Raw genomic sequence first — 20,254 nt, forward strand, 5'->3', positions numbered from 1 at the left:
ATGTAATAATGTTTGTTGTTTGAAGCCATGAAGATTGAGGATAATTCATTACATAGCAGTCAGTAACTAATGTAATTCATGTTATATAGAGAAAAAAGTTCATATGGACTAAATTAAAAAATATAAACTACCAAAAGCTAATAGAAGCTAAAGTAATATAAAAAGTAAATTCAGTCAATGAAACTCAATTTGGTGACATACATTTTTAATAACTGAAAAAGAGAAAATATTGCTATTTCTTAATTATGATAATACTACTATACAAGTACAGAAAACACACTTTTAGGAAATACAAGTGGAAATATTTAGGGGTTAGATGGTAAGGACTCTCTGCAAATGGTTCTGCCCCCAAAAGCATATGTATGTATATGAAATATGGAAATATTTTAACTGTTGCTTAAGCTAAGTCAGTGGGTATATGGATTTTATTCTTTTGAGAAACATTTCTGTTTGATTTTTAAATAATAAACTGGAATAAAATTATGTAAAGGTAACCTGCAAAACTTTTTACAATATGTACAAAGAACTTTAGAACTTGCCAAATCCTTTCGCAACCAGTCATTCCTTTCCTTGAAATGTAACTCAAGAAAACAGTGAAAGATGTGGCTTAAGTTTGCATATCAGAAAACCTATTTCAGTGCTCATTGTTGCAAAAATTTGTAAGTAATGTAAGCTTTATGCATTACAGAATTTCTTCCTGAAGGATGTAAATTACTTTTGTTATCTGAAAATATTGGCAATTTTACAATTTTTGTAAAAGTAAAGCTTTATATAATGTGTTATAAAGATCTTAATTCTTTAAAATAAAAACACTTTGAGACACGATTTGGTGTAGCATTCCAGGAAATTGTGAACATCTAAATTATAAATCAGCTATTTTTCAATTTTTATAGCATATATAACAATATTTACTCGATCTCAACAATTCTATTTCATTCTCATTATAGCTCACATTTTGTTTCAGTGGAGTGACTTTCTTTTGTATTGCCATAATGGATCTAGATTTGTAGATAGTTCTTTTACCCTTTATAGCTTTCTCACTTCATTCAAGACAAAAGTGTAATTTTTGCATAGTTCCTCAGAGACACTGCAGCTCAAGCCCCTTAGACATTTCAATCTATTGTTCTGCATATATATTGTGAGTTGTGATAATATTTAGGCAAGAAGGTTTGTTTCTTATCTATTTCTTTCATATTCTTACTGTGATTGATCATTCTTATTTAACATGAACTTTGAGTAACTTTTCTAAATCTTTGTTTACTCCATCTTTCCTCAGTTCTCTATGTACAAACAGAATGCCTTTGGGTTATAGAAGTCTAATTGTATTAAATCACCAAAACAAGGACATCTTGCTTAATTACAGATGTTCAAGTCAATGTAATCTCTTCTAGGGCAAAAAAATATATAGATATTTATAAACTTTAATTGGTACAAAAGTTAGATCTCTATGGATCTAACCAGGCCAACTCCTACTTGTAAAGTTGGCAGTTCTTCAGAATATATTTGGGGAAATGCATTTAAGGTGTTTGATAAGTGTTTGTTGAAGTTTTGGCAGCAAAGTATGCCGACGTCTGGCCTTCAAGGAGTCTAATGAGGGATATGCAACATAAATCGACATTGGTGACTTCGTAAGTACAAGCATCTCTCAGCATCCATGGCAGATTGGTTCCAGGACACCTGTATACCAAAATCCAATGATTCTCATATCCTCCATAGAAAGGAGCCTAGTATTTGCATGTAACTTTGTATATACTCCTGTACCATTTAAATCATCTCTAGATTATTCGTAATAACTAGTACAATGTAAGAAATTGCTACCTTATATTGTTTAAGGAATAATGACAAGAGGAATTGTCTGTACATGTTCAGTTCACAAACAAATCTTAAAGAAATATTTTTGATCCATGGTTGGCTAGATCTACTGATTCAGAACAACAGCTATGGAGGATCGACTGTACTATGAAAGGAGACATATGCACAGGATATATGAGACAAGAGAACAAATCAAAGTTCAACCCAGGAGTTCATGAATATTTCAGAACTATAAAAAATTATCCTTCCTTAGTTTGCTTATCTTCATTAAAAAAGAACCAGATTTATTCTTTTAGGAACCATTGGTCAGCAAATTTCATTTCTTAGATACAATAGCATTATTTTCATCATGATAACTACTAACAAGCTAGGTTCAACAATGTGGGAAGTGAAGTCTACATTAGCAAAATATTGGAAGAGATTTTAATTTTTTCTTAACATAATTACAATTGAACTCCGATTCTTGCTGCCTACTGTCTTATTTATGGCAGGCAGAGTTGTGTATATGCATTTCAAACCAAACCATTTTCCTTTTGTTGAGCTTTCAATTCTTTTATCACTTCAGTCTGCAGCTGGCACATACTTAATCTTTTATTTGGAGTTTTCAATGATTTCACAGAGTGGCACAAGCAATATTTCTACCAGACCAAGGCAGCACATTGCATTCTAAATTTTTCTCATGGGAAAGTACATCATTTAACTATGAAAATCATTTTTGCATTTGAAAAACTAGACATTTTTTGCACATGTTGGAAAATCACTTTGAACTTTTTAAATTATTGATTTAACAATGGCACTTAGAGAATATCATTGAGCATGTTACATGTTGACATGTTTGAAACTGCTATTGGATTTCCCCGGTTTGGGGAACACACATGATTCCATATACAGAGTTGCTGATGAGCAATTCTTTGATAATATCAGCAATATTTCTAATTGTTTTATGAAACTACTAATCCAATATTAAGACTGGCAGACTTTTATAACATTTAGGACAGATGTTTCTCCTCTTAGAAACTAGAATCAGGGAATTCCAAGATGGCAGAACAGTGACAGGGTGGTCTGTTCTAGGATAAGCTAAAATAGTAAAAAAAAATTATATATATATATATGCATATGCATTATTAGGAGAGAGTTGGAGGAAAAACTGCAGTGGAGATTCTGAGGAGGGAAGAGAAATGCCATGGATCTGTGTGGAAGCTGCAGATGCACAACAATGAACACAGACACAACACGTGACCCCAGCAGCCCTGAGCCAGAGAAAGCACCAGCTTTGGAGAGCAAAGTGGATCAGACTGCAGCTTTCTGTGCCACTACTGGAATAGCTGGAAGGAGAGCACAGTGCACTACATTGTCTTTGAGTAGGGTCCACAGCCCTGAGGGGAACAGGGCATCCACTCACCCAAAGAAAAAGGAAAGGGGCAAGAATCACTCCCCATCCCTCACCACCGCAGCATCCAGCAAGTGGATATGAAAGGGCAGGAGCCATTTTGGACATAAATAGATGGCAGCTGCTGCAGGTCTTGTGTGAGCACCCAGCAGCTCATGAGGTCAGTCTCCATTTTGTCCACAGAGGCAGCCACAGCAGCTTCACAGCACCCACCCAGCAATGGGTAGGGAGAAGCAGCCATTCCGACATCGGTACCACCTGTTGTGAGTCACTGCAGTGGGATCCAGGCCAACACTGAGGACTGTACAGATCCTTTGTGCAGCTCATGTAGAAGCATGGATGAGTATTACACTCACTGAGGGCTAACAGCCAGGCATTAATCACATTGGAGGATAGGATGTGAGGGTATGATTAAGCCAATGGAGGTAAACATATACCCCTTCTGTTAATAAAAGGAGATGAACCATGCCCAACGTGGGTGTTGACTTGGATACTCACCCTACCATGGAGCACTGACCATAGCTCCCTGGCCACATCCAGCACACATCTCAGGGTATTCACTGAAAGAGCAGATATTCCTCTAAGCCACATAGGTATAGTTCAAATATAAAAGCCATTGGAGGAAAAAAACAAAAAGTTTCTGGGCAAATGCCCAAAACTTAAAGCAGAAATTCAACAAGATAAGGAGAATAACATGAACTCCTCCAAAAGGAACACAACAACACTTCAATACTATAATATGAAGAATAAGAGATTGGTGAGCCGGCCCTGTGGCACAGCATGTTAGCATCCTGGCCTGAAGCACCGGCACCCCCATATGGCCACTGGTTCTAGTCCTGGCTTCTCCTCTTCTGATCCAGCTCTCTGCTAACCTGGGATAGCAGTAGAAGATAGCCCAAGTCCTTGGGCCCCTGCACCCACATGGGAAACCTGGAAGAAGCTCCTGGCTCCAGATCGGCGCAACTCCAGCCATTGTGGTCATCTGGGGAGTGAACCAACGGATGGAAGACCTCTCTGTCTCTACCTCTCTCTGTAACTTTGTCTTTCAAATAAATAAATCTTCAAAAAAAAAAAAAAGATTGATGAAATGATGGTAACAGAAATCAAAAGATTAATCACAGAATTAATCAGAAGCAATGAAAAGCAAATCCACAAAATAAAAGAAATCCATGCATGAAATAATTTTCCCAATGAGATTTTAAACAAATCAAAATGAAATATTAGAAATGAATAGTTCAATAATCAAATGAAAAATGCAGATGAAAATGTTACGAGCAGACTTGGTGAGGCAGAAGAAGGAATATATGAGCTAGAAGACAAATCTTTGGAAATTTTTCAGACAAAAAGAAATTAGAAATATTAAAAACAGTGTTGGAGATTCATGGTGTCCTATCAAATGACCCAACATAAAGGTCTTACAAGTTCCTGAAGGCATGGAAAGAGAATGGATAAGAAAGCCTATTTAGTGAAATAATTATAGAAAAATTTCCCATTTTGGAGAAAGAGATGCCCAGGTACAGGAAGCACATATAACTCCTGATAGATTTATCAGTAGTAACCTTGAGTGTAAATGGCCTCAATTCTCAAATTTAAAGATACACACTGGCTGAGTGGATTAAAAAATAAGACCCATCCATTTGCTGCCTACAAGAAACACACTTCAAAGATACACAGAATGAAAGTAAAATGATGGAAAAAAATATCCTATGTTAACAGAATGAAAAAAAAAAAAAAGAGGTCAGATATAAGCACGCTAATCAAACAAACTAGACTTTAACACTTAAACTGTTAAAAGAGACAAAGAAGGGCATTATGTAATGACTAATGGATCAATTCACAAGGAAGCTGTGACTATAATAAATGTATATATACCCAATTACTAGGCACCTGGCTATTTAAGATAAATGATAATAGATCTAAATATAGTCATCAACTCCATTACAATAGTAACAGGGGACTTCAACACCCAACTTTAATCAAAGGACAGCTCAACTGGAGAGAAAAAAAAAAAAAAAAGAAAAAAAAAAGAGCTAATTGGCACTATGGACCAAATGGACCTAAGTGATATCTACAGAACTTTTTATCTCACAATAGCAGAATACACATTCTTCTTCACAACACATGGAACTTTTTCTAGCATAGAACATATGCTAGACCCTAAAGCAAGTCTCAGAAAAATAAAAATAAGAGAAATCATACCATCATCTTTTTTGATCACGATGGAATGAAGCTAGAAATCAACAACTCAAGAATCTCTAGAACACGTGCAAACCCATGGAGACTGAACAACGTGTTCTTAAATGAACAGTGGGTCAGAGAAGAAATCAAAATAAAAATCAAAATTTTTCTGGAAACGAATAAAGATGACAATACAACATGTCAAACTTATGAGATACAGCAAACATAATGTTATTTTGGAAGCTTATAGCAATTGGAGCCTACAGCAAGAAATTTGAAAGGCACTAAATCAATGAGCTATCAATACATCTCAAGGACCAAGAAAAACAACAAACCAAACCCAAATTTAGGAGAAAAGAAATAATTAAAATTAGAGAAGAAATTAACAAAATTGTAACCAGAAAAAACATACAAAAGATCAGTGAAATGAAGAGTTTAAAAAAAAATGAAATTGATATGATTGGTTCAACCAAAAGTGAGAGAGAGAAAGAAGAACCAAATCAATAAAATCAGAGATGTAAAAGGAAATGTAACAACATATACTACAGAAATTAAAAAAAAAAAATCAGGAATTACTACAAAGGGCTCTATCCCAGCAAATTGGGAAACCTAGAAGAAACGGATAGATCCCTAACATAAACTATCTACCAAAATTTAGTCATGAAACACAGAAAACTTAAATAGACCAATAACCAAGATGGAGACTGGATCTGTAATAAAGACCTCCAAACAAAGAAAAGCCCAGAACTGGATGGCTTCGCTGCTAAATTCTATTAGAGCTTTAGAAGAGAACTAATCCCAATTCTCAAGCATTCAAAACAATTAAAAGGGTAGAGAATCTTCCCAAACCCCTTCCATGAGGCTAGCAACCTTATTCCAAACCAGAAAAAATACAACAGAGAAACAGAATTATAAACCAATATCCCTGATGAACATGGATCTGAAAGTCCTCAACCAAATACTAGCTAATCAAATCCAACAACACATCAGAAAGATCTTTCACTGGCATCAAGTAGGACTTAAGCCTGGCAAGCAGTGATAGTTATACTTTTACAAATAAATAAATGTGATGCATTACATTAAAAAACTGAAGAACAAAAATCATTATCTTAATAGACACACTTGATAAAATATAACATCCTTTCATTATGAAAACCTTAAACAAATTGGGAATAGAAGGAGCATTCCTCAACACAATCAAGGCAATTAATGCAAACCCATGACCAGTATCTTATTGAATGGGGAAAAATTAGAAGCATTCCCACTAAGATCTGTAGGATCTGGAACCAAACAAGGATGCCTACTCTCACCATTGCTATTCAGTATAGTCATGGAAATTTTATCCAAAATCATTAGGCAGAAAAAGAAATAAAAAAGATGCAAATTGGAAAGGAAGAAGTCAAACTATCCTTATTTGCAGATGACACGATTCAAAATATGGGGGGTCCAAAAGACTCCACTCTCATAGGAGAGTGGTAAAATGGTAGGATATAAAATTAACACACAAAAATCAATAGCCTCTGTATTCACAGACAATGGCATGGCTGGGAAAGAATTTCTAAAATCAATCCCATTCACAATAGCTACAAAAAAAAAAAACCATTAAATATCTTGGAATAAATTACCCAGAGATGTCAATGATCTCCATGATGATAAGTACAATAAATTAAAGAAAGAAACTATATTCAAATGCCACACTTGATGTTTTTATTTTAACTGATACATAAATATTACACATCATTAAGGGTTACCATGTGATGGTTAGTATATAAATGTTCTGTGTGCTTTTCATATCAGTGTAAATTTACATCCTGAAACACTAGTCATTGCTATTGAACCTATTTCATTTTCAAGATTTCATTACATTTATACTTCCTTTTCATTCCAAGCGTCACACCTTTATGAATTTATGTTTCCTCCTATGACTATAGTGATCCCCAGAATACTTAACACAATAAGGCACTTGGAAACCTTCTTTTGTGACTTCATTTGTGACAGAAAAAAATTAACAAATCTGTTGCATTTTTAAATGATTGGGTATATGAAGTTACTCAGCACATAGCAGTTACTAAAAAGTGTCTCTGTATAGGGTTTTAGTGTGGTGATTAAAAATGCACTTAGAACACCAGCAACTGAGTCAAGTATGAGTAGCAGCTCTGCCCCTAATACAAGTTTCCTGCTAATGTACACCTTTGGAGTCACCAACTGTTTGGGTCCTGGACGTCCATATGGAAGATCCAGATTGGATTCCTGACTTCAGCCTGACCCAGCCTCCGCTGTTGCTGGAATCTGGGGAGCATACTGCTAGATGAGAGATTTGTCTTTGTACATGCCTGTCTCTATTACCTTTCAAAAAATAAATAAAAATTAGCAAAATTAAACTGCAGCCTTTTCTATCTATAATCACAAAAAAAAAATCAATCAGTGGTCTCCAAAGTTGTATATGAATACCTTTGGGTATATTGTGTGTTTATGTGTGTGGGAGTGGGTGGATCCAGAATTGGTTTAGCAAAAAAATAAGTTCTTATATATTACTGTATTATTATATTCCATTAAGTTGTCTATACGTATACATCTTACATCACACAATATATTTATATAGATTTATAATACACACCTAATTTTCTTGGTTGGTACTTTTAAAAGTTTGGAATCCACTGGATCTCTCACATCCTATTTCGTAAATCTTTCTGTATTTGATTAGTATTACATGAAAATATAATGCACTGCTGAAAAGGCTTAAGGGCTTGGAAATTTAGAAAGTCAAAGTCTGTAGTAGGAAGATAAGTCATAAATATGTGATTGATATAAACAGATGGACAGACATGTATACATCACTATCATTCTCAGAAGATTTGCAGCAGAACATTGTTAACAAATGTTTGAAGCATTCAGTTCACACTGTAATTTGTATTTTATGTAAGCTGGATTAGAGCATGGGCTCTGCCTTAACTTTTACTTTGTCCTCCAAATAATATAACTAGGTGAAACATTGAAGTATGCTAACAATGTTTAGCAAACATGTTAAATATATAATAATTTGCAGCCAAAACCACCTAAAATAGTCATCCCATTCCAGATATCCCATTATACACTTTTGAGTAATGAGCACCAAATAGCCATTGGGCTTGATGATCAGAAAGGCAGGTGTACAATGAACATGGGCTTCATCAGACATTTCTCTTAATTCTGTCACATAATAGCTTTAAATCATTAAGCAAACATTCTGTAAGTCTCAAGTTTTTTTGCGAAGTCAGTATAACACTCTGAAGGAGAGTCAAGGGTATGTGACATTACATGGGGGGATTACTTCAGTGTTGGGCGCATAAGCACTCAATTAGAGCTAGTAGCTGCTATAACGGGTTGTGTCCTTGTGGTTCTTTTTCTACTTGGTTAGAGAAACTAATTTATGCTATGAGTCCAACTTCAATAAAATTTCATATGCTGTCGTATCTCTGCACTATGTTGAAAGCTTGGATTTATGACTGTGCAAAACCAGGAAATTAATTTCATATCCAATTTTGCGATCTCCACTATTCCTTTCTTCAGGTATCTAAACGTTGATTTTCTACATCGATGTTCATATACCACATATGAGGAGATGATCTGGTATCTATCTCCAAAATTGTTACTAGATCTCAGTGCTCACATCTAATATTAAGAGTCCTCTTAGATTCATTTCCCCATGTTTCTGAATTCCTTGAACTTCGTCTAAGGTGGATACATGTATCAGCCTTTCACATTCTCTTTCAAAATGAAATTTCCTCTCAGCCTTCTTCTCTGCCCAAACCAGGAAGCAACCCTCCTGCTCCCCAGCAGTCCTGTTATGTTTTCACAATATTAGGAGGCTCTGTCTGCTAGTTGGAACCATTTTGGCTTATTATAAGGGCTCATACTGTACTTCATTAGCAGGGCTGCTGTGAAATTAGGAAACATTTGTGAAAATTACAGGATATTTAGATGTGTTTCTTGCTGAAAATATGCAAAACCCTTCGGGGAAAATACAGGCAGATGGTGTTTTAAACATTTATTGTTTTCTTATGTATTTGTAAACAAGTAGCATAAATGAAGAATTTCAGAATGATCTTTAGGAAAACTAGTAGCAAATTAATTGTGGACTTATATAAAATAAACTGTGCCACTATTAGTATCTGAACAGTGTATTATTTTCCCAATTGTATTTTAATGTTTTGAAAAAGTTTCAAAATTGATCCAAATCAATTGTTGAAAATCTCCAGGAAAAAAAAAAAAAGCAGCAGTTTTTGCTATCTCCCCTCAAGGTTTAATTTTTGTTGTTCATGTAAACTCAAAAATTAACACATCAATAATATTAATATTCTTCCTCAGCTATACAGAAGTACCATTTATATCTATCCAAAAAACCTTAGATAGCACAAATCTACAGGCATCTAGAAATATTCACTTACTATTCTATTTAAGAGCTCAGAAATGGAACTGATTTTCTTGAGTTCTCTCTGGACAAAAGCTGTGATTTTTAGAGTTAACAGGTGCTACCCTGAGGACCTTTTCAGAGTGTATGATAGCATGTGAACAACTGTGCGTGAAGGAAAATGTCCTTAGATTCCAGCTATTTGGGCTCTAAGGCAAAAATATTATTTACTAGTTGTGATCATCAGAGTTCAAATCTAATTCTCATGAAAGCAAGGAGGTATTTTTGAGAGTATACATCATCTATATGCCTCCACTAATTGACATAAACATTCTCCCTACTTTGCCTAACGTTTCTTTGCCCTTGTTTCCATAATAATTTCCCATCACATTCTATTTTTCATGGTTGTTTATAGAAAAGCAGATAAAAGGTTCAAATGAGGTATTTGCTCACCAGAAAAAGTACTTCTAAGGAGTATGCACAAGAAATAAAATGTCTTTTAGATACATTATTGATAAGCAAAGCTATTTTAGTGTAAGATTTTATTGTATTTTGACATTCAGATTAACTTTCTCTGGTTGCAGATGAACACAAATGCACAGAGAAATATTCGATTTTAGTGAAAATGGTGAAGGCAGTGAATCATTGTTTTTCAGACTTTCACAAACAGATAGTCATTTCCCCCCAGCATTCTCATGGGACTTGGAGTTAGAAATTGAATTGCCTTTCCTCTCCTCCCTTGGAGAGAATTCTCAAGGGAATTGGAGTTGGAATTGAATTGCTCTTTTACTGCATTTCCCTCATTTTCTCATAATTACAGAAACTAATAGATATATTTCAGAAACTTCTGGGGATTTGTGGAGGAGTATGTTGAATATAAAAATGCTCTGAAGGCCATAGACACTAGTCCAGTGTTCCAGGTAAGCTGGTTGCTCATGTGGGATGAGCTGTGACAAGGCAGCTCCGTGTTCTTCCCAGACAGGCCCTGGATAGTTGAGCGAATTCTACTCTTATTAGGTATCATGCATTTCCATGAGAAAAGGAACAGTCTCCTTCAACTCTTCTAACAGAGGGAATATTTGTAATACACTTCTCTCTAACCCTTAATTCTGAGTTTTAATTACTAAAAATTAAATAAAATTAGTTTAAAGTACACAATACTAGGTACCTCACCCAGGGTGACATTAATCCTTTGTTTATATCCTGCTTCTCAATTTGAGTGATTTAATTTATTCAAAAACATTCTTTAAATTAAAGTTGTTTTAACTTGCAGAAGTCTCTTAATTGCTTTAATTCCCAGTCCACACTTTTCCATTCTGCCCTTAAGTAACCATTAACATTTTTTAAATATCTTGAAAAATCAGGATATAGTGCTCTGCTGAATGGAGCAGAATCCTCTTTCTCTAGGTCCGGAGACCTGCACTGTACCACCACGCCTCTGCTCCTCATGAGGACAAAGCACCTGCAGATATCACATTCATCACCCTTCTGTGTCTCTTTTACGCAGGAAAGTAATTATGTACAAATTACATATATTTTGTAGACAACAATTCCCCTCTTAACATCCCTTTCTTTTTATGTCTTTTCTGAAACAAAGCCAGGTGTCTGAAGTTCAACCTTGGAACTCCCAACTTTGGAAACAAAGTGAGAGAAGAAATTTCTGGACAGTAGCCAAAAAGTGCTGGAAATCAGAACTTGGTTTCTATTGAGGGTGTTTTTGTTAAGAAAGTCTATCATCAAGGGTGATCTTTTGTGCAGGGGTTGACACCACTTATGACATCTGCATACCATATTGGAATGCCAGGACTCAAGTCCCAGCTCCATTTCAGATTCCAACTTCTTGTTAGCATGGACCCTGGGAAGCAGCAGCTGGTAGGTCCAGTACTTGGATCCCTGTCACCCATGTTGGAGAATTGGATTGAGTTTCTAGCTCCTAGCTCTAACCTCTACCATTCCCAGCTGTTCTAAGCTTTGGAAGATCTTTGTCTCTGTCTTTCAAATAAATAAAAGTTGCAGAGGAAAGGGAAGGGAGAGGGAAAGAGGAAGAACGAACAGTCTAGAATCGATGCATGAAATAGTTACCTTTAATACCTTCAGATCAAAAACTGGCTTCCTTAGTGTCCAGTGGACATGTTCTTAAAAACAAAGCACAACTGTACTTGGTTATGAACTTTGTGGAGTTTGCCTTCTCGGGTTGTGGTATTTGGGAGCTTGGAGCTTTCAGTTAGTGGGTTTGTTACCTGACAATGAAACTTCTGTTTCAAAAATAAAATTATACTGTAAAAATATGACTGTGAACAAATAATGAAGTCTCTGCACAAGAATCACACCTCCAAGTTCAGAGAATTGAGTTAGACTAAACTGTGCTGGAAGATGGTAAAGCAAGCAACTGTGGCAAAGAATGTGCCTTTCTCTTGCGTGGAAGGATTCACAGTGGACTCAGTGCCAGTGAAGGGTGGACAGGGTCATACTCAGGCATGCCGCCTTTCTGAGGGTATCCAAATTCACCCTTCCATTTCTCACATTGCGCAGAAATAGAATACAACTTCTCATTCCCTAAGTAAAGTGGACCAGCGGATGGAGAAGAAGGTGGATTTTAGAGTCATGAATATATGAATAAGCTTGAAAATACAGTATCTCCTTTACCTTATAGTAAAAATCCCCCCCCCCCAATTAATGAGTGATATGTGTTGGGCTACATCCGTTAGTCAGGGGCAATTTCTATGTGATTGTTCATTGATATTTTTGGTGCATGTACTTTTATATTCACTCATTTTACAAATTTGGATTCTATAATTAGATTATCTGGTTTGGAAACTCGGACTATGATACTTCCTGATGTAATTATTGTATAAAATTATTTAACCTGTTATTCTCATTGCCCCTCCCTTGTCCATAAAATAGGCCCATTATTAATATGCATCATTCATGGTTGTTGTGCCGATTAAGTAAATTCACATAGTTTAGGACAACACCTGACAATGAAGTGTGTCAGCTGCAATTCAAAAACACTTAAATGTCACTTTTGTAAAAAGTTTTAGGAGCCAGTACTGTGGTGTGGTGGGTAAAGCAGCAGAGGATGGCCCAAGTCCATGGACCCCTGTACCTGTGTAGGAGAGAAAGAGAAATCTCCAGGTTCCTGGCTTCAGATTGGCCCAGCTCCAGGTGTTGAGGCCACTGGGGAAGTGAACCAGCAGATGGAAGACCTTTCTCTTTCTGTCTCTCTGTAATTCTGCCTTTCAAATAAATGTTTTTTAAAAAAATATTTTAAAATTAATATCAAGTTTTTAATTCTATTCTGAGGTTTATATTTAAACCACCTAATTTGTTAAGAAATTCTTCCAAGATCAAAACCTAGAACCTCAGACTACCACACCCCAATTTCACTATGTATCCTCCTCCAAATCACTCCCATCACTGTTTGCTGTCCTTCCATATCATCCTTTTTTATTACACTATCCCTTAGTGTGAAAAAATGCCCAAGTCAGTATATTCTGCAACAGAAACACTCTCCCAAAAGGAACAGTTTAATTGCAGGATTAGCTCAATTTGTTCTTTTTAGAAAGCTTAAAATCTAATACATAGATTAAAAAAATAAAAATGTAACAATCATTATTTTATTTGTCAGAATTACACAGTGAGAGAGAGAGAAAGGTTCATCCTCCCCCCCTCCCCCACAAATGGCTGCTATGGCCGGAGCTATGACAATCCAAAGCCGGGAGCCAGGTGCTTCTTCCTGGTCTCCCATGTGGGTGCAGGGGCCCAAGCACTTGGGCCATCCTTCACTACCCTCCCGGGCCGCAGCAGAGAACTAGACTAGAAGAGGAGCAACCAGGACTAGAACCCGGCACCCATATGGGATGCCAGTGCCGCAGGTGGAGGATTAACCTAATGAGCCATGGCGCCGGCCCCGATTGGTACATTTTATGTTAGAATAGTATTTTAAAACTGAATCTACCATCAGGATATGGCACATGAAATACTGGGTCATAGGACAAATAATGTAAGGCAATCCATTACTTTTATATTGCCCTTTATTCTATTTCTTTGCTGGATATTTTTGTTATATTTCACTATATTATGCTTGTTAAAGTAAATGAACATCTTTGCTTCTATAAATATTCATCAATCTATATATATGTGTAGATGCATTTCTATAAAATCAAGAAAAATGAATTTACCAGAAAGACCCTCAGGAATTTCTAGCAATAACAGTGATTTTAATGCAAAGTAGTACTCTCCTTAGCACAGGTGCTCTGAGGTTGCGGAATCCTCAGCTATCACAAACCAGCCTGCATGAAAGGTGAGTGGTCACAGTATCTTGGAAGCCACTCATAGTTGGAAGGCATATAACAGATTAGGAGGCCAGTGCTGTGGTATAGTAGGCTAAGCCTCTGCCTGCACCACCAGCATCCCATACGGGTTCCATTTCATGTCCTGGCTGCTCCTCTTCCAATCTAGTTCTTTGCTTATGGCCTAGGTGGGCAGTAGAGGATGGCCCAAGTGTTTGGGCCCCTACACCCATTTGGGAGATCCAGAAGAAACTCCCGACTCCTGGCTTCAGATCAGCCCAAATCTGGCACTTGAGGCTATTTGGGGAGTGAACCAGCGGAGGAAAGACCTTTCTTTCTGTCTCTCCCTCTCTGTCTGTAACTCTGCCTCTTAAATAATAAGTAAAACCTTTACAAAAATAGGAAATAAAAACCAAAACTTTGTTACGGTTTCTCTGTGAAATATAAGTGCCCATAATGTGTATCTGTGGAAAATTGTATGTTGTGCTCTGCAAAGCCTCTTACCCAACTTCTCTAAGGCTAATGTTAATGTTATTTAAGACTTTAAGTGGCATTTACAGTTTCTTCAAAAACTCCATAAAAACTGAATCTTATGTAACATACACAATGAGAAATCATAAAAAATGTAACCTATTAAAGGTTTCTTATTGTCTACTATTACAATTAACCTCTTTAATGATACTGTCACCTGTCAGCAATGCTTACTAAAATTATTATTCAGAAATAAGTATTCAAACACACACATATAAATATAAATTACATGATTTATGGGTCTCTTACAGTTCCAATTCTAATGTACTCTGACAAGACTCACACTTCAAAAATCAATGACAGCAAATAAAGGAAGAGATGTGTTTACCTGCTGCTACAAAGGTAAGTTTAAAAATTATACTGCTATTGAAAGACAAGTAGATGAAGCAGGGGGAGTGTACAGGGTCAGCACACCATTATCCCGATTCTCATTCTCTTTCTTCCTCCAACTTCCTGTCTCACTGAAGCTGCTAATGTATGGGCTCCCTATTCTGCTGAGACTGCCCATTAGAAATAATACTTCTACACTCATCATGGATAATGCAACTGCCACAGAGAAAATTCAAGCCAGTTACAATGCATGGTACAAAGCTATCTAAAATATAAGTGTGGGTGTTTCAGCTTGGGTCTTATCTCATTTGAAATTGAAATATGTTTGCAATGCTTGAATGTGGGAAGATTAATTATCACCTCTGTTTCAAAATAAGCAGCAGTAGAAACCCATCACATGAAAATGTGGAAGTGACATTGTCGACAGCTAACAAGAGAGGTTTTCAGCTGGAAAAGGGTGCAAACAGAAACAAATGCATTCATATTTCTAAACTGCAGCCAAGCAGAAACGATATTTGATACTGAATTTGCCACAGAAAACTAGGGCCCCTTTTTCGTTAGGAAGCTAAATACAGCAAGATAAACCATGGAACTCTGCATCCTAGTTAGATCAGTGCCTTCACATTTCCAAGGTCAGTCTACCTCTGTGCCACCCCCTCAACCCTTAAGAGAAGACATATGCAGTCCCACCATTGACTGGCAATGTGGCCTTTCACAATATCAATCTCTCCAAGCTGCAGTCTCCCCATCTGTAAAATGGACATTATCAGTGCATGCTTAACATTTGGAGTGGATGCGAGTCTATTATGTTTTGGGGTAAACATGAGCACAGCATCTGGCACACAGTGAGATCTCAATAATTGTTATTTTTGCTGTTGCAAAACCGATCACTCTGCTCCTAAGCTATTAGAGCAAAATCTCCTCCTTCCTGTCTGAATGCAGCTCTATCTCAAAAGCAAGGGTAACTTAAGGTTCAGTTTCTCACTCCTCCTTACATTTCAGTGATTCTAAGATCATTTTGGTGCCTCATTCCAGAAAGACATCTCTTTTTTTTGTTGTTGTTACAGTTCTAAATGTCACGTCAGGACTTCCATAGCTAATATCAGGCCTTTAAGAATGGTCTCTTGGGCCACGTGAGCACTGGCATTGTGTAGCCCAGGGCTCATTACAGATCCCTTTTGTTAATAGGGAGTCTTGAAGTTACTAAGTCTGCTGTCTATACCATACATTAAGGTAATGAGATGAAAATGGTATAAATTCAAACCATTTGCCCCCCTACTCTGCCTTTATTTCTCTCTCAATCTATGTTGCACAATGACATAAAGTACCACCTTTGGAGGTGAGCCTGCCCCATGGTTAATCACCCTGATGCATACTAAGATATCCCACACTATAATTTAACATGAAGAACAACTAGGGGTTGTGTTGAAACTGTCATGACTCACAGGAATCTACTAATTTTGTCCTGTTCACCTTCATTCTGTAACTTCGCAAAAATTTCTGCCAACATTGTCGGGGGTGGAGAATGTGGGGAAAAAAAAAAGAAAAAGGAGCTCTTTATGAAATGACACCTAAAATCATTGATAGTGTCTCCCCGATTCCCCAGGCAAGCTCTTTCTGAGCCACTCTAAGCCCTCCAGAGACAATTTCTTTGATGAAAGTCAAGCTTCCCTCTATCAGGCTCTCAAATCTTCAGCAAGGGTAATCATTGTTGAAGCCCGAAGTGTTGTCTGCTACCTTGATGTTGCTGGTGTTCAAAGAGGCAAACAAAGTCAGCCTGATTGTTTTAGGTTTGGATTAGTCTGGAGCACATAGGGAAACATTTTAAAGGCTTATTTTGACTGTTGAAGTGAGTGGATATGACAGCAGTCGTCAGGGGAAAAATATGTACCATGCAAACACCCAAATATCCCACAGCAACCAGTTCCAGCTACTTTGCAGTAGCACATTAGATGGCAAATTGTTTTCCTAAACAGCAGCAAAACCAGGGCAGTTCTCCAAGAAATTTAAGAAAGGGTACAACCACAAAGAGGCAACCAGGATAACATGGCATTCAAAGGCTTTTGGAAGTAAACTCACACAGCATATCTCATTGCATTACGTCTGTGGTTTGATACACAACTGATTCCGTGTGAAATGTGATTATTTATAAATCAGACATAGATTTGGCAGATGTTGGTTCGTTTTGTCCAAAGATAGTGGTAACTAACAGAAAGGAAAGCAATTTGTGTTGGGAAATTGAAAAGAAACAAGCAACATACGACAAAGTAAAAAGTTAAAGCAAAACGAACTGGTTATGATAAACCTTATTTTCTGAAAGCAGTTTTAGAATTCAACGCAATCACATAAAACTCTGAGTTTGTGACTAGAAATCTACCAAGACAGTGCTTACTGTAGTATGATGTACATTTTTAGCTTTTTTATTCAAGTGAGAAAGCTATCATTAACATGGCAGGGACCCCCTTGACTCTGCACAAAAATATTTAACTGTCACACTATGGGAGCCCAAGGTCTCAGAGGGCTCATGCGTGACACTCATCAATTCCAAAAAAAATAACACCCAAAAGTCCAGACTGGGGAGATATGAACTTTACTTACAGGAGTGACTAATAGCGGCTGGTCAGTAATCCAGACTGCCTGGCCAGAGAGTACAACGTTAACTAATAGATAACTAAACAAGCACAACTGATTCATGGTCAAAACAGCCTGGCTTGTTCCAGGAGGTTCTACAATGCTATCAGCTCAAAGACACAAGCTACAGCTGTGTTGGGTTTCCATTGGCCCTGCACACCAGATTCAACTTAAAATGTTTACTCTGGGGGGGGGGGGTGAATGTTTATTTGCAGAAGAACCTCCTCTACTACAACACTTAAAGATCCTGAGCCCCAGGTTTCATTTTCTTCTCCCCAAGAATGTGTTTTAGGTATAACAGATTATTCCAGGGGCCAGAGCCATTGTAATTTATAGTGGAAAAAATTCTACCTGAACTAGTCCATTTTAAAACAGCTCGCAGAAAGGAGCAGTGTGGGGCACAGCTGAGACCAGTCACAACATGAAATCTCTTGCTCCTAGTTTTCTCTTCCAGTTGCCTTCTTTCCTCCTAATGTGTAAAAGATTTTAAGCTCAAATCATCTCACTTCAGAGAGGAAGTGGCTCTCCCTAACCCGTTTTTATCTCCAGATACTTGTGGAGAGCTGAACTCGAAACCAATAGACGGGGCACATGCTCCACTTTATGCAAATAAAGGCAAGTATCCAAGAACCTGTACAAGCAGGAGAGAAAGCGTTCCCCCAAAAGAAGCTGGCTGGGGGGCAGGTTAATGGGGTAATAGAGCTATCAGAAGACGGCTAGGGGAGCTGTGATAGCAAAATCCCTTGATCTCTGCTGTGCTACGGTCAGACTGGCTGTTCAACACATTCTTGCATGTTTGCATTTCTCTGACATTTCTCAGATCAGCTATTCCATGAAGAAATAAAACTCACCTGTGATGGTAAATAGTATGTGTCAACTTTCCTGGGCCACACAGTCCCCTGTTAAGAATATTCTGGGTGTTTCTGTGAGGCTGTTTTTAAATGAGATTAATATTTACATGTACAGACTAAGTAAAGCAATTTGCCCTGCCTAATGTGGATGGGACTTATCCAATCACTTGATAGCTGGAATAGAACAAAAAAGCCTGACCCCCTCCTAAGAGAAAATTCCTTCTGCCTGTTTGCCTTTCATATTGGCTTTTTCTTGCCTTTAGAATTGAACTTAAACTTCATCTCTTCCTGAATCTTACAGTGTGTGTGCTGTGCGTACACCACATGCACACTCACACAAAATTCATTCCACTTCTTCGGAGACCCTGACAAACGTGCTAATCTCTGTGCATGTTTGCATTCTTTATGAGAAGTCATAAAGCACAGAAAGAACACAGAAAGTGTTGAAGCTCCCTCAGAGTGTAGGTGCCCTCTTTACTAGGTGGAGGGGGCAGTGAGAAGACCAACTTCTTCTTAGGGTAAAGTTGTCATATTTTTTTATTTATTTATTTATTTATTTTTTTTGACAGGCAGAGTGGACAGTGAGAGAGAGAGACAGAGAGAAAGGTCTTCCTTTGCCATTGGTTCACCCTCCAATGGCCGCCACGGCCGGCACGCTGCAGCCGGCCCACCACGCTGATCCGATGGCAGGAGCCAGGTACTTATCCTGGTCTCCCATCAGGTGCAGGGCCCAAGCACTTGGGCCATCCTCCACTGCACTCCCTGGCCACAGCAGAGAGCTGGCCTGGAAGAGGGGCAACCAGGACAGAATCTGGCACCCCAACCGGGACTAGAACCCAGTGTGCCGTCGCCGCAAGGTGGAGGATTAGCTTATTGAGCCGTGGCGCCGGCCTAAAGTTGTCATATAACTATGCACTCCACAGGAGAAAACAAAAAGGCCTGTATCCACTTGGTGGAAATGAGGAACAATTCTAACCTTTTGTTGTTGCCATTAGATATAAAGTTTTAAAGCAATCTTAAACCTTAAGGCCTGGGATAATGGCTTTTTTTTTTTTTTTTGGACAGGCAGAGTGGACAGTGAGAGAGAGAGAGAAAGGTCTTCCTTTTTGCCGTTGATTCACCCTCCAATGGCCGCTGCGGCCGGCACATCGCGCTGATCTGAAGCCAGGAGCCAGGGCTTCTCCTGGTCTCCCATGGGGTGCAGGGCCCAAGGACCTGGGCCATCCTCCACTGCACTCCTAGGCCACAGCAGAGAGCTGGCCTGGAAGAGAGGCAACCGGGACAGAATCCGGCGCCCCAACCGGGACTAGAACCTGGTGTGCCGGTGCCTCAAGGCGGAGGATTAGCCTATTGATCCAGCGGTGGCTGGATAATGGCTTCTAATTACATCTCATCACCCATCAGCTCCAGATATTCCGCAATTGTTAACTCATGGAGATTTTGTGAAAATTAAATGGGCTACTAAACAAAAAAATCTACCAACAATAACACAAAAGTGCTCAAGAAAATTTAGTTTCCTTATTTTTTCTTCTGTTTAAAAAAAGAGTTAACCAAGCAGACCTGAGACTACTATCTTTAGAAGCCCTACTTCAAGTGGGTACTTGGCTAGCACCTGGGTACAATTTTCCCTTAGTATCCAAAGGAAATTGGTTCCAGGACCCCCCTCCCCAAAATCCATAAATGTTCAAGTTTATATATAAAATGTCATAATATTTGCATATAATCTATGCATAGTCTCCTGTATACTGTAAATCATCCCTAGATCACTTATAATATCTAATACAATGTGAATGTTATGGAAATGATTGATATACTGTCTCATTTAGGGACAGTGACAAGAAAAAGGAGT

At 37.8% G+C, this 20,254-nt stretch overlaps 1 long non-coding RNA gene across 1 annotated transcript in view; it reads right to left on the minus strand.

The window, feature by feature from the left end:
• Positions 1-17,667, minus strand: part of LOC149128790 (uncharacterized) — an 81,616-nt gene extending 63,949 nt beyond the window's left edge. The window contains exon 1 of the long non-coding RNA XR_016213791.1: positions 17,522-17,667. This is a non-coding gene — a long non-coding RNA (uncharacterized LOC149128790). The remainder of the gene's footprint in view (positions 1-17,521) is intronic.
• Between the last annotated feature and the right edge of the window lie 2,587 nt (positions 17,668-20,254).

The sequence above is a fragment of the Oryctolagus cuniculus genome, chromosome 1 (assembly GCF_051225735.1).
Source record: "Oryctolagus cuniculus isolate XC-2025 breed Fujian yellow rabbit chromosome 1, ASM5122573v1, whole genome shotgun sequence".
Classification (NCBI taxonomy): Eukaryota; Metazoa; Chordata; class Mammalia; order Lagomorpha; family Leporidae; genus Oryctolagus; species Oryctolagus cuniculus.